Source organism: Pomacea canaliculata, linkage group LG14 (genome assembly GCF_003073045.1).
Source record: "Pomacea canaliculata isolate SZHN2017 linkage group LG14, ASM307304v1, whole genome shotgun sequence".
In the NCBI taxonomy this organism is placed as follows: domain Eukaryota; kingdom Metazoa; phylum Mollusca; class Gastropoda; order Architaenioglossa; family Ampullariidae; genus Pomacea; species Pomacea canaliculata.
This window is the reverse complement of record NC_037603.1, coordinates 207199-221736: the sequence shown is the minus strand read 5'-3', so window position 1 is coordinate 221736 and position 14538 is coordinate 207199. Positions and strand designations below refer to the sequence as shown.

At 40.1% G+C, this 14538-nt stretch overlaps 3 protein-coding genes across 7 annotated transcripts in view; all 3 read right to left on the bottom strand.

Moving 5' to 3' along the window:
* LOC112554925 overlaps nt 1-3869 on the bottom strand; it is a 153139-nt gene extending 149270 nt beyond the window's left edge. The window contains exons 1-2 of the mRNA XM_025222999.1: nt 3845-3869; nt 3669-3758 (exon numbers count right to left, since the gene is read on the bottom strand). The gene's annotated coding sequence lies outside the window, so the exon portion shown is untranslated. The remainder of the gene's footprint in view (nt 1-3668; nt 3759-3844) is intronic.
* Nucleotides 1-14538, bottom strand: part of LOC112554923 (von Willebrand factor D and EGF domain-containing protein-like) — a 535332-nt gene that overhangs the window by 360416 nt on the left and 160378 nt on the right. The gene's annotated exons all lie outside the window — the stretch shown is intronic.
* Nucleotides 1-14538, bottom strand: part of LOC112554924 — a 116003-nt gene that overhangs the window by 8093 nt on the left and 93372 nt on the right. The window lies entirely within an intron of this gene.

Here is a 14538-nt window from a genome sequence, read left to right as displayed (position 1 = left end):
GTGTGTACAGAGAAGGGCCCATCATTTCCTCTACGTGATAGGCACGTAGCTGTCACGATAGTTACTGTTTGTCTAGTACTGACCGCAAACAGGTCAGAGCCAAGTCTCTAACAAACAGTTGTTGTCAAAGTGGGTCTGTGACTTGATAATCGACAACTGCTGATGACGACGATGATTCTGAGGACAGAAATCGTAATCCGCGATGTTGATAATCTGAGTTATGTGTCCACTGGTGTCATTGTTGTGCCACTAGCATGATGGCTACTATACTTACTATACAACCGTAATGACAGCTATCTGCCTTGTCTGGTGCTATTTAACCTGGTAATCTCAGTACTGACTATACATCAGTAATTAATGTCAGTTATCTAACTTGTCTGGTGTTATTTATATATTACTATCGTGATGATTTCAGTACTGACTACGTAGCTGTGGACTTGACACAGCAAACTAACCTCTGTGGTCTGACACCCTTTTTCCCACCCCACAGCCATAGCCACAACCTGCTTGTTCATTTATATTGTTGCAGGGAAGAAGACTACAACACAAAGGTATTTGTGCAAACTAACTTATACAGTCATGCACATTTATCAACTTAAAGCATTAGTTAAACATACAGTGGAACCTCGGTTAGCGAACGCCTCGGATAGCGAATTTTTCGGTTAACGAACAAAAATTTCGCTAAAAATTTGTCTCGGATAGCGAACAAAATTTCGGATAACGAACAAAAATTTCGTTAAAAATTTGTCTCCGATAGCGAACAAAATTTCGGATAACGAACAGCCACGTGAACCACACGTGACCGACCAGCATGTAATCATTCGCGCTCGAGACAGTTACGATCAGTCGTTCCTTACCTGTGCGCATCCTTCTTATTTAGTGATTTTTGTGCTTTATTTTAATAAGATAACCCTCAATCATGGCTCCAAAGAAGATTAAGAGCAATTAATAGTAGTGAGGTAATGACAAGGACGCGGCCAACAAATGAATTGAAACAGGAAATGATTTCAAAGTATGAAGGTGGCATGCGGGTGTCGCAAGTGATGTCGTATTACCGAAGAGTTTTACAAAAAAAGGCAGAAGGAACAGACACTGGACAAGTTTTTTTCTTCAACCTCAAAGCTACAGAAAAGGGAAGTCTCCCCCGATTTTATAATGTCACGTGTGCTCATGGAGGGGGATTCAAAGCAGTAATTCCACCCCTTCCTCACCACACCTGCTTCCAACCACGCCGTCAAAACGGCAAGTTTTCTGTTTAAATGCTTTCGTTAATGTTTTTATGTTTATTTAACTCCGTTTATATTGCATTATAACTGTTCTCATTAAAACAAATACCTATATATATATACAGCCTGTAACTTTCAAATAGCGAGTCAACAGGGGCTGGGAACCAATTAAATCTATTTCCTTTATTTCTTATGGAAAAAATTGTTTCGGATAACGAACATTTCGGTTAACGAACAGCTTTCCAGAACGGATTAAGTTCGTTAACCGAGGTTCCACTGTACATATTAAGTATATTCTATGCCTCTAGCAAGAGCTCAGCATCTTGCCTCACACGGACAATCGTCCACATTTATAAAACACTGACAGAGTGTTCAAGGTTATGATGACACTTTCCACGTTGCAACTGATGTGATAGAAGGAATGAACATGTAATGATTATCACACTTTTGTAGAAAATCGCTTTTGATAATTACTCATACACGTAGCCTTCAGAGCCTGATAAAGACAAAGTGGAAAATATATTTGTATTTGCATGGGACATCTATTTGTGAAACATCCAACAACAATCGTATATGCAAAGTACAGCTAGACGACCTTCAGTAAAAAATATTAAAATTATAAAACTAAATATGGAGTTCACAGTTTTCTTATCGCATTGTGAGACCTGGGTTGTGGTATTTTTATTTTAAAATTTTGGTTGTATACATTTACGTGTTTTCCTTTTTTCTTCTTTAAGAAACTGAATGAAAAAAGCATCCACTTACAACGGGATAAAAATTAGCCACACAATTTTTTTGGAAAATTAATTTATTCACCTATCAAGTAACAGTTTGGGTTGAGTAAAAAGACATGAGTGTCCCGAGCAAATATTAAATATTTAGTCATCATTTTGAACCACCACCTTTACTCCACTACATGTAAAAGTAATTAATATAAATTAACATAGACGAACACATACGTATTTTCTATCAGTGTTTTAAATTTAAACCCATTTTGTCCAGTAGATTATAAATTACAGTTGTCTAAAGCTAACCCTTAAACTTTTTCACCTAAAAACATTTGATGATAATTTTGTAATATTTGAAACTGCATATCTCATAAAAGACCTTTAAAGGTTGTACAAAATTTGAACACTAGTGTATAGTGGTTACTCTATCAAAATACCCGTTTACTTGTATTTAGTAAATTAGTATTTGAAAAGACATGTGGTGTCTTCATGCAAAATGACCAAGTGGAAAACCTTTAGTTTGAATGTTTTTTTTGCAGCTTGCAAATTAGTGTTTCAGTCACTTGAGTAAAAATAAGTGTTTTGAACTTGTCATACAATGTACTTGGGGCTTGTAAGATTTCACGATGCTAAATGGAAGAGCCTCAAACATGATTAAATAATAAATAGTCATGGCTGTGACGGAAATCACGATCTTTACACAGCAATATCTCCCAAACTAATAAAGATGAAGACTCCGTTGTGGTTTATATATGTATATATATATTCTTGTACCTTTATGTGAACATACAAAGACATACACTCAAAAACAAAATAATTCTCTATGCCGGTACTAATTAAAAGGGAAACAATCAGTTGGCATGAATAAACTAGTTTGTTAGTGTTGCTAGGCGATGGCGATGGCGATAGCAAACTAGGGAAACATGTCTTGATTGGCGGGAATGTCTAAAATATCTTTTTGAGTGAGCGGAGCCCCCCACCCCCTTATTGCCCTCACCCCGGTTTCTGCTCACTGCAGTGTGAAGACACTGTGACAGTGTGAGTTCTACATGAAGGGGAAAGTCACTACGTCCTCCACCCCGGGTGTCAGAAGCTTCCCTGCGGTCGCCGTGTATCTGTTCTATTATTAGCTTGGCTAATGGCGTCTGAGCCGATGCCGTGTAGGTGATGACGGACTAGACAGTCGGCTGACAGTCAACAGCCATAGTGACATGACAAAATGTAATTGTACAGTCATATTATACCAATGAAATGCCTTATCGTGTAGGAAAGATATCAATGACTGACGGTAAAATAACCGCAGATCAAAATTCTCATTGCTCAAGAGACATGTTAAACCGATAATAACACAGTTTTTTTTCTGTAAACATAAATAATATATCTGCTGAATACCAGAAATATTTGTAAATAAAAAGACTAAACAGAATAATATTGTCTAATGAAAAGTTATTAAGCAGGGATGTGCAAGAGACGTGAAACACAAGTGACAATAACTGTGACTGTTAGCTGGAGCATGTGGAGAATATAAATGTACAGGTGCGTGTGTGTGTGTGATTGATTAGATACAAATGCGAGAGACTGTGTGAATACATTTTTGTACATTTCGATACTGTTCACACTGCTCATTATTGTTCATACTGATTACATTGGCTATTATTAACCATACTGTCTCTTACTGCTCACACCATTAATGACTGAAGACAGAAACACTTACAGTCTGTCGTCACTTGAGGTCCGCTAGTCTGTGGTGTCGCTGTATTCAAGTAGTTCATGTGTTCACTGCATTCCACTGACATTGGTGTGACTACACGAAATAACAATTACTTATCTTTGTTTTAAGTCAAACAAGTAGAAGGTAAAAGCATATATTTTTGTGAGAATGTGACTTACCCCTCATCAACTTGATCATAAAGAGGAATTCAAGATGGCGGAATCTCCAATAAACAAACGGTTGCTATCAAAAGTCTATGTTTTCGGGTTTTTCCAAAGTATTGACATGATTTTAATGGAAATTTGTCAGAATAATTTATGTACAGATAATTAGGCCTGTCTTTTTATGTTTATATATAAATTACAAGACATTAAATGTTTTATTAATGACAACAGACTAAGTTCAATATGTGAAGTATGTTTGTCATCATTCATGCGGCGTCTCTGGTAGAACAGGACACAGACTAGCAACACAGGCTTAGGCCTCAATTTGTGGTTTGAAACGTCTCATGTTTTCTGTACCAGTCTATTGTTGCTGATGATCTCTCTTTTTTCCTTTTCTATCTCTCCTCTCTCTCACACACACACACAAACACACTGCCAAAGGTGTTGTGTGAGGCAACAATTTACAACCTACAGATGGAGGTAAGCAAGTCTGTCAGCAGCTTGTCACACGAAGTCTCCAAGTTTACGAAGGAACTTTCTTGACAGAGGACGGAGATACCTGTGTGTCAACCAGTAAACTGTTAGTCGCATTGTGGCGAAAGTTCCAGTGTTTGGTTTTGGCGACCACGCATTTCCGAATTATGGTCGTTGAGATGACACAAAGAGACATACACCGCACTTCCTGTCATTGGATTTATCAACGGGTACCTGATTAGAATTCAGGCTCAAACTGAGGTCGGGTAATTAACATTGATTCTCTCTCAACAAACAATGGGCTGAATACTTAGATAACAAATTGGATATTCTTAGGAGCTAAGAACCGTACAAAGAACATTTTTTACAACCTTTTTTATTGTTAACATTGACGTACAGAAGACACTTTCCATGTTCCAACATTTTTGTTGTCTGATTACTGCATCCAAAAACGAACTTTCATCAAACCTTCCTGACACGTCATACTGTGACAGTTTTTCTCCTGCTATCAGGACCCTGAAAAAACAGAAAGATTACAGGAATTATACATTTCGCGTAATTAGATATGATTAACAGCAACTTTTTTGTAGTGTCCGCTTGAAGCAGGATCCAGACACGTGTGTATAGGATACAGATTACAGGTATACATGCATAGACATGTGTGACACATCCACACCCAGAGAGAAAGAGAAAGACTGGGTACAAAAAAAAAACTTTATGAAAATATAAAGACTCCATACTCACTGCCATTGAGATAATATTTCTGACCATATAGAGACTGAAAACACCACGGTCAGTGAAAATTGAGCGCACACGACAAGCCACCTGTACATGTGAACAAACAGAGTAAACCACTTGTAAATGTTCAACGATCCCGCTATGCAGGTGAAACTATGGATGTTAGAAAACAGTAAACGAAGTGCAGCTTTGTGAGTGTCAACAGAACAATCGCCAGTCTACCTGTCTTTGTGAGTAGATAAAGTAATGTCCATCTGCAAGTGTTACAAACCTCATGCTACTGTGTGCTTATCACAGCTATTCTAATTTATCGAATTTATTGTATTCTCAAAAGCTCAGCTATATGTAATTTATCAGAAGTGGGAGTTTAAAAATAGTACTAGATTGGACTAGAGCTATTTTCAGAAATATTAACATTTCTTCAGCTAAAATAAATGTAAGCCGATGACAGTGAACTTTGTAAAACTACTCCCACCCTCCTTCCCACAAAAAGAGACAATTAACATTGAAATATCAAGGACTTTCTCACATTGAACTGTCGGAACGGGAGACCACTCTGTCGTGCTAAGGGAGACGGTGCAGACCTGCGAGTTATCCTTCGGATTGAGTTCTCCATCTTGAAAACACAGGCTGTTGATTAAGCAAGTGTTTGGCTGAAAACAAATCGCCAGCATTTATTGCTTTGAACGGACTTCATTCAAGAAACATCGAAAACCATAATCGTCTTTGCACTTCTATGTAATTCGTGTAAAGTCTACAAGTTGTAACATGGCGGGTGAAGCAAAGTATAGAAAGATGATTTTGAAATACTAAATCAAAAACGAAAACAATAATAAAGATCAAAAAGTTTAACTGAAACTAACTTTTTCGGCACTGTGGATGAGGTCATTTTCTATTTTCTGCTCTACAAGCCAAATACATTTTTCTGCATGTTTGGAGACGAACTCAAAGGCTTGATTGGGGTTACTGCCGCCTAAGGTCAGGTCACAGGTGAAGTAGAAGGCGTTGTGTTCTATTACTGGTCCATCGAATATCGGCGGGTCAGTCAGACGAGGGTAGAGCTCTGCCAATAAAATAAAATCAGGTGACAGACTACGGTTGGCCGACAAGCCCATTGCAAAGACTTAGAGTCACACAGAAGTCGTTAATAAACAAGAAAATACCGGACAGCAGTATGCAGCCGAGAACAATGAGATTTGTTAAGATTTAAAAATTTAAGGATATCTTGACTTTTGAAGCATCATTCTCCCCTTTTCTCACCATAAAAGTGCCCACAGTGCATCCTTTTCAAATCTCCGTTCACACACAGATGTTCATTTTAGTGTCTACTCACTATCTTTCCGCCATCAGTCCGACGCAAATGTTGTTTAAGACACAATGAGGACAGTTGTTCGTCGCTAGGAATAACTTAGGGAAACTCCATTCTGCCAAACGGTTTGAATAAAGGCAAGGTACGCAAGACTTGTGTAACACAGTAGTAAAAAGGACTGTATTTATTCTTTAAGTCTCTGTGTATCACAATAGAGACCAAGCATTCATACAGCTTCATGCACAAACTGTTTGACATGCACAAGCATAAAAGCGCACACACACACACAGAGTACAGTGACAACAGTATGCACAATACAACAGTAAACAAACATATTGGAACAGACGTCCCGCACTGCACACATGTATTCACTTAAAACGAAATGTGAGTGCGTGAGTGAGTGAGAGAGAGAGTGGACAGGATGTATATCTCACGAGTGTACTTACCAGAGACAAACAGAGAAAAAGAGAAGCAGGTATAAAGGAAACAAGGAAGAAAATAAAAAAAGAAGGAATGAACAAATCAAAGAAAGAAAGGAAGGAAATATAAAGTTTCAAAAAGTCTCTCGATCGTACATGTAAAGGATCAACTCAGTGCTCAGGCATTTTGCTGTCTACGTCGACCACAAACCGGTACCAGCCGGCGGTGAGGCCATCGTCACACAGTAAAGGTTCTGGGTAGACCGCCTTATAGGCTACACTGCGGTGGATGTCAGTCAGGTTCTTGTAGTTGCCATGGACACAAGGGTCAGACGCCGATTGGGCAACGACATCTGGGCAGAATGCAAACAGTAATTAATGAGCAAGTAGTATCCACTAGTATAAAACTGTGAAACACGTGGAATGAAAACAAATTCCACACACCCACTCATTTGCAAAATCAAAGCGCTGGACACCTTGAACTATTTGTAAAAACTTTTATAAAGATACTCCAAGACTATTATCAGCAAAAATGGCATTTTACTATATCTTCCCATTAACGGTATCAGTTCTATAATTCGTTTATATCTTCTTTTACTGATAGTCATCATCTGCACTACTTAAGAAATGCCAACACTAGAAGTGCTTTAATCAGATTTAGAGTATGTGCCTCTTTAATAAAAGTCCATACCCTTAGGCACGTACAACAGGTTATCTTCAGATTATAACTGTCCATTTTGTGCAGATATAGATGAAACAGAACTTCATTTCCTATTTATCTGTTCAAGGTGTACCAGAGGAATATATACCTTCGAAATTTGACTCTCTTTCTCTGAGAGATTTCCTCATGTTCATGAAAATTATTAGCTACAAAATAACACAAGAACAAATCTGGAAACTCGTTTAATTCGTTGCAAAACCCCATAAATACTGATTGAATAGACATCATGAATACTTTCCATGTCTTTTTAAAATTAGAAAACTGCATTAAAGCTTGATGTCTATCTTGGTAGATATCTATTCTCTTTAAAATGTTTAGAAAGCAGCTCAGACAATATTAAAAGATTAATTCCATATAGAACTGACTTACTGTGAAACGTTGTAATGGTCAATAAGGACGACCACAGGAACCATTTTATTGTTTGTAAATACCTCATGTCCGAATGTAAGACTTAAACTGTGTTTAAGTATTTATTAGAACACTTTATCTGCTCTTCAGGCCGAGGAATACACTTGAAGTCGGTGTACATTGTATTACACAGGCAACCAATCGTTTGTTTTTTGGGATGTCACTATGACACACATGAATTTTGTTTTCGAAGACAAACTACTCCAAGAAACAACATATACAGCTGGAAATCATTTCTGTTTACCATTTGATCCATTTAATGCTCATCTCAATCGAAGTTTTCAAGTTAAACAGCGAAATAGAGTTGCGATGACCTGCCATGTAACCCTAACCCTGTTTTATCATCGTGCCAGCTTTTCGTTTAGGTACGATTGAACTGCTGTAAAATGCGTGCCAGGTACAAATCTTTACTAAAACATTCTGTTTAACCTTATTTAGGGTAGATTGCAAGAATGAGAAGCCGATTCTCAGAAGAAGAAAAAAAATCCTGCGTGTAGTCACGACTATTTAAAGTGAGAGACGAGTGAAAATGCTGAAGAGTACTGAGAAAAGTGGAGATCAACTGAGAAAGATGAGACAGGAAACAGTTGGGATGTTGTTTGTGAGTCTGCTGTTTGAACACAACAATTTTGTGCTTGTGTTCTGTATCTGAACACTACTTTTAAAAGTTGTTTTTTGTTTGTGTGCTGGTGTGTTTGTGTGTGTGTGTGTGTGAGAGAGAGAGAGAAACACGTCATAACGTTTGCATGATCGTGTGTTTACAAATATTTTATTGTTTTCATCTGATATTAAAATACAAGAAAACTTGAATAAAATTTAGGAAATAATTAGATTCATTCTATTTTCAATACAATCACAATTTCTACTATTTATTAACAATAAAGTATCTTGCAACATTATTGTGTATAACAGTATTATTCCACTAGCTTTAGTTAATGTATTTTCTGACTGTACATGTAAACATCATTTGGGACGAATGTAGATCCTTGCAGAAAGCATTTCATGCCTTTGCTGATAAAGAAGAATCTTAATGTTGATAACAACAAATTTACCAACCAATCAGAATGTATGGCAAAGTCTGAGAACTCCGCAATGTTCTGACCTGACCATGGGGAAAACAAATTAAGATCTGCACAGTCTTTTACTCAAAAGCTTATCTCCTACTTGAACCCTTCCGATATATTTATTTAATATAACCTTGTCAAATGTTCCATACTCATAGCGGTGATCACCTGTATACTTTGCTTTAAAATCATCATCATTATTCAAATGCATGTTCAGTATGTCTTTAAATTGTTTTTTTATAACTTTGTTGTCTGGCGTCTAATATATACAATACATCTTTATTATCTATTTCTGTTTAAAGCAGATATAGAAATTTTTCTTTGTTTGAAGCTCGCAAGCAATAAACTGAACAACATACAGTCGCATCCCACACAGCAGTACCATCACACACACACCTCTGAAACAGACTTGTTGACACTTGTTGTTTTGTAAACATAGACACGGACCTAGTGATGTAAAATTCTGTAATGACGTCATATCTATTACATCAAAAGGTGATGACGTGGTGATAGAGTGAGAAAAGAAGAGGACAAACACTAAAAGACAATTGTTGGTGTAAGAGACTGACACACGACCACAGCAGGTGACAGGTGTGTCAGTGTCAGTGTCAGTGTCAGTCACCTTCTAGCGGCTAGTCGTCATCGGAGACAATCACAAGTTGTGACGTACAGCGTGACATGAGGTCAAGTCGGGGAGAGGTAACGATGTTAGATCTAATTAAACCGTAATCATAGTCCTCCAGACAGACGACGACTTTTCTCTCCAGACCACAAACACCTGTCCACTCGCCACCCACACCACCGTCACTGCGGCCGTGCCACGTCCCGATGTCATCATCCTTCATCACCTCCACTGGATACCGCTCTTGCAGTCCTGTGACCACACCCGACTGATCACTATCTTATCCCAGTACAACACCAGCACGTCTCTCACTGTAGACAGGTGGTGTTGTCCCGCCACTGGGTAGAGGTCAATGTTGTAGATGTTTTTGCTTCTCCCTGTCAACATGGATATAAACAATAGCATCCTGACATCATCACGTAAACGGAGAAACACACGTCACTAACACAGTCTTATTTACAAGACGGTTTCTCACCCGTTCGTTATTTATCACATAGGTAAGTGTTTAACTCAGGGCTTCTGCTAAGGCTAAATTCTTTGGGGTCCTTCTTCAGATTTGTAAGGGGTCCCAGGCTAACTCTAAGGGGTCCCTTTACAATGTGAAAAAAACCCCACCAACAAATCAACTACTTTGTTCAACTGCCTTTCAGGCACACAAACACTGTAATGTCTAGCCAGAAACGGCGAGATTTCTGTGCCATGAAGTCTGTGCAAGCATCTGTGATGAGCTTATGCTCACTGTACTCGGGGTGCTCACTTTCTTTCCATTTCTAAGGCAATGAATTGAACCACGCTGTAAACATCTTTAAAATAAGTTAAATAAGCTGCACCTGGTGGTGGATGGGAGAGGATGTATGAAAGTATGAATGCCTCAGATGCCATCATTCAAGAGGAAGTTCTCGACCGTAACCTGGCAATTAATAAAGTTAGTGAGAACTAGAGTTGTAAGAAATATCAACGAGAGGTGGCACGTTGCTAAAAGTATAAAAGTTGGGATAAAAAAACTGGTGCAAGGTAGAAAAGCGAACCTCGGCATGACGTGCGCCCTCAGCTTTCATGACATTCAGTGGATTCTGAATGTTAAGTAAATCATGAGATGAAGGGGAGTCGGAAGGTTTTGAAACTGTACAAATAAATTAAACGATTTCAGTTGCAAACTATATTTAGCAATAAAACGCATTTCTCAGCCGACTAGTACTTGATGTAGGGTCTAAGAAAGTGAGTCGAAACGGCTTCTATCTGAACATACTGCTTTCCTTACATCTTTCTTTACTCATAAGAGGGGATAATAATATTAATATTTTCAGTTCATTCCTCCTGATGACTGACCTAAAGTAACCTCGGTTTGAGTCCAATCTTTGAACTTTTACAAATGGCCAACAATTCACGACTGCAACCTAGTGCCCCACTGTGTCTTTCTTCGCTTATCTAACCCGACCATTATGCGATCAATTCAGTTGTTTTTATGTTTGTGTCATTTGCGACTGTTCATTCTTCTCTCCTTTATAAATTCTAGTTTTGTTTGTTTTGTGGAGAATACAGTCAGTCCTAACTCCGACAGTATGTTCAGATAGAAGTTCGTTTCGCATCAACGCTCAGAACCTACCTCAAAGTACTGGGTGAGGAGACGATTTTATTGCCATGCTAGTGGCAGTGCCTGTGATGTCCACCCGCCTTTTGTCCGGGTAGTAATTGAAGACGACTGGCCGATGGCAGTCCGCACCTCGTGTACTCCTACCTTCCCTCGCACGGACGATATCCCTCATTTCCCCCCGGTGGGAAGATATCGGAACTCTTCTTGGTAAGGGAAAACAAACTCAGTGCAAGGGAAGTTACTCTCGCCTTGCAGCAGACGACAACAATAGGTTTGTCTCCGACGTCAGACACTACACTTACCCAATTTTGTTCTTCGCAAAAATTTGAAGGGGTCCCCTGGGACCCCATTGACAAGGGGTCCTCCGAACTTTTAATGCGTACTGTACGCAATTTTTGCGTATGCAGAAGCCCTGTGTTTAACTGTAAACAACGTTACACTACACAATACACACACCTACCTGTAACACCAACACGGAGACTGTGTAGGAAGCTGGCCACCTCACCACCGCACGTCACACAGTTAACTGGCTTACGACTTGAGTGACCTTGACCTCGGTGATACAGTCGTGTGACTGGCGGGCCGTCTGTGTGGTCGGGCACACCTCGCTCACTGTACGGCGGTACATCACAGTGTGTAGTGATCTTCACGTCCTGCTCGACTTCCCTGACAACCGACGGAGGAGAGCGGAGGGGTCTGGTTAAATATTCCACTTGCCAGCCGGCGGGTGCGTAGTCATGGTAACAACTTGCCGCCCACAGATGGAGACGAGGAACACGTGTCAGCAGCAACTCACACAAAGTGTGGAAGTTGTTGATTCTGTAGTCAAGATTGTAACATAACGTAACGCGTTACACTGTGTACTATTATTAATGTGTGATTCTGTTTGTGTATCATGTGTAATATTGTTATCAATGATGTCATCAAGTAAGTGATGACACAATAATGACACGTGTAGCAACACAATCTGTGTAACAGCCGATGCTTCAAAACAAATCTATGTTGACAACACAACACCTCCATCAGGTGTCACAACTGTTCAGGAAACATCACCTGTTAAGCACCAAATAGTTGTAATCCAGTAAATACAGACAACATCTACCTGTGTGTCTATCATCACATCACACGCTGTACAACTCACCTGTACTTACTCCATACTTCATCAGCGATGACGTACAACGACCCTCCGCTCGCCGCCTGTGACAAGTCGTTGACGGCCTTCTCCACGTCTTCACCGTGATCAAGGTCATACTGCAGGAGGTTAGGCTGACCGGGTGATACACCTGCTGACTGTTGTGTCTTTACTGTCTGCAGCAACAGGTGATACAACATGCTGCACGCTGCACGACTCCTCATTGACGTACTGACAACGTAGACGTGGTGACCACATCGCAGCCACTCTATGGCCATCAGCAGCAGCACCACAGTTTTACCTGTACCGGGCGGTCCGGTGACAAAGAGTCTGAGACGCGCCGTGTGTAGCAGGTGAAGTTGCTCCGCGGAAGAGTGTTATTACAGCAGGTAGCACTCTCCTGTCCACCACACGGCCTCACCCAGGGTCTTGACACTCACACGTGGAGGACATGTGCATGGCACAGTCACTGTTGTCGCCGGACCACAGAACCTACAACAAACAAATGTTGGATACTTCAGCTCATCTTACTATTAAAATAAACATCAACTGCTGTGTCAAACCCTGTACATTGAGTGATTTACATTATTTACAACAAGTGTATACAAGACTTTTTGTCCCCGTGGAGATGAACTCATCCAAGGTGGCCTGTCCTGTGAGTTGTGCTCGTATTTACATCACGTGTCCCAACATGTCGCTGCCCCCAAGGGCCTGAAGGCAAACTTCCCTCACGTGTCCAGCGCTGTGAATGCTTCGGACACTTGTTGGTGGTGGACCTGTTGATTCTCAATCGTCGTCGTCGTCACTTACGGCGTCACCATCAACTCCATCTCCACTGTGTGTCACAAACGCAGCTTCCTCGCATATGTTGTCAAGAGAATATTCACCGCAAGTTTCCAAGCTCTCGTCGCAGATAAAAAAATCGTCGATGTTGAATTTAGAGGCACGAGAGGTTACTGTGTCCCAGTCATCTCGTACAACTTCATCATTCAGACTCACATCGCCAGTATCATCAATGTCATGCACAACGTCCAACACACCTGACCGAACATTGAAACGAACGTTGGCGATACAGTCCCCATAGTTGACGGCGAAATTGCAGTTCATGATGCGGCCACAAAGTTCACGACCCTTTAGATGTCAATGTTAATGTCCAAAACATTTCGCACGCTGAGGTCAAGCTGCGTCACAAACTTTTAAACAATCTTTTACGATGGAAATGCTGGAAATGCTTGAAATTCAGGTTGATCTCGTAATTCATTCTTTACCTTTTTTATCATCACACTTTCAGGTTTGTCAGGCAACAAAGTAGAAAATAAGCCAGTTTTGCTGACATTGTAGATGGAGCGATGACTGCTCTTATGTATCCGGCCGTAGCGCCCTCTGTCTGTCGGTCAGTTTAACCGTGCGTCCGCCTGTCTCGGGAATAGAAGTGCAAACCTCTCACTATATTCTATCACTCCTCTTTCGTGACAACGACCTTCAGTAGCTAATTTGTTGTCGCTTCTAACATCGGTGTAATATGACCTGTGCCTCAAGCCATTACATCCTATACCTATGTCTGTAGCCATTACATTCTATACCTGTGTCTCTAGCCATTACATCCTATACCTATGTCTGTAGCCATTACATCCTATACCTGTGTCTCTAGCCATTACATCCTATACCTGTGGCTAAAAGAACTCCTCAAAGAGTTTCACAGGAGGATGTTGGCCTCAAGTGTGTCTCACTTTATTCTCTGCTCTAGCGGCGGCCTGTCTGTCCATTCAGTGCACGTGTCCTGAGGAAGGCCGGACTTTCTCATTTGTGCAGGACAGGAAAATTGAATGTTGTTTAGGTGTTTCGTAGGATGGGCAGAGCTTTTTTATGTCTGCAGCATACAATTTGTATTTGTAAGTGAAAATTGTAGGATTTCTGATAGCACAAAAGATTTGTTGATCTGGTAAAATCTTAATTCTCTTCTCGTTCAGCATTATTCCCCTCATCGTCAAACAACGTGTCGTCTTCCATGTCTTCTCCAACCGTTTCCATCGCTAACTCTCTAGAAATATCAGTAACAGTCTCTGGCAAGATCATCATCACCTTCATCTGACATTTACTGCCATCTGGTGGCAGCACACAGACAGTAGCTGCCGAGTTTTCTTTATTGCAGTGTTCAAGAAACGTTACCACTTCCTCCATGGAAACACACTTTCTAGGCATGTTTCAGTACACAAATAAGATAAATA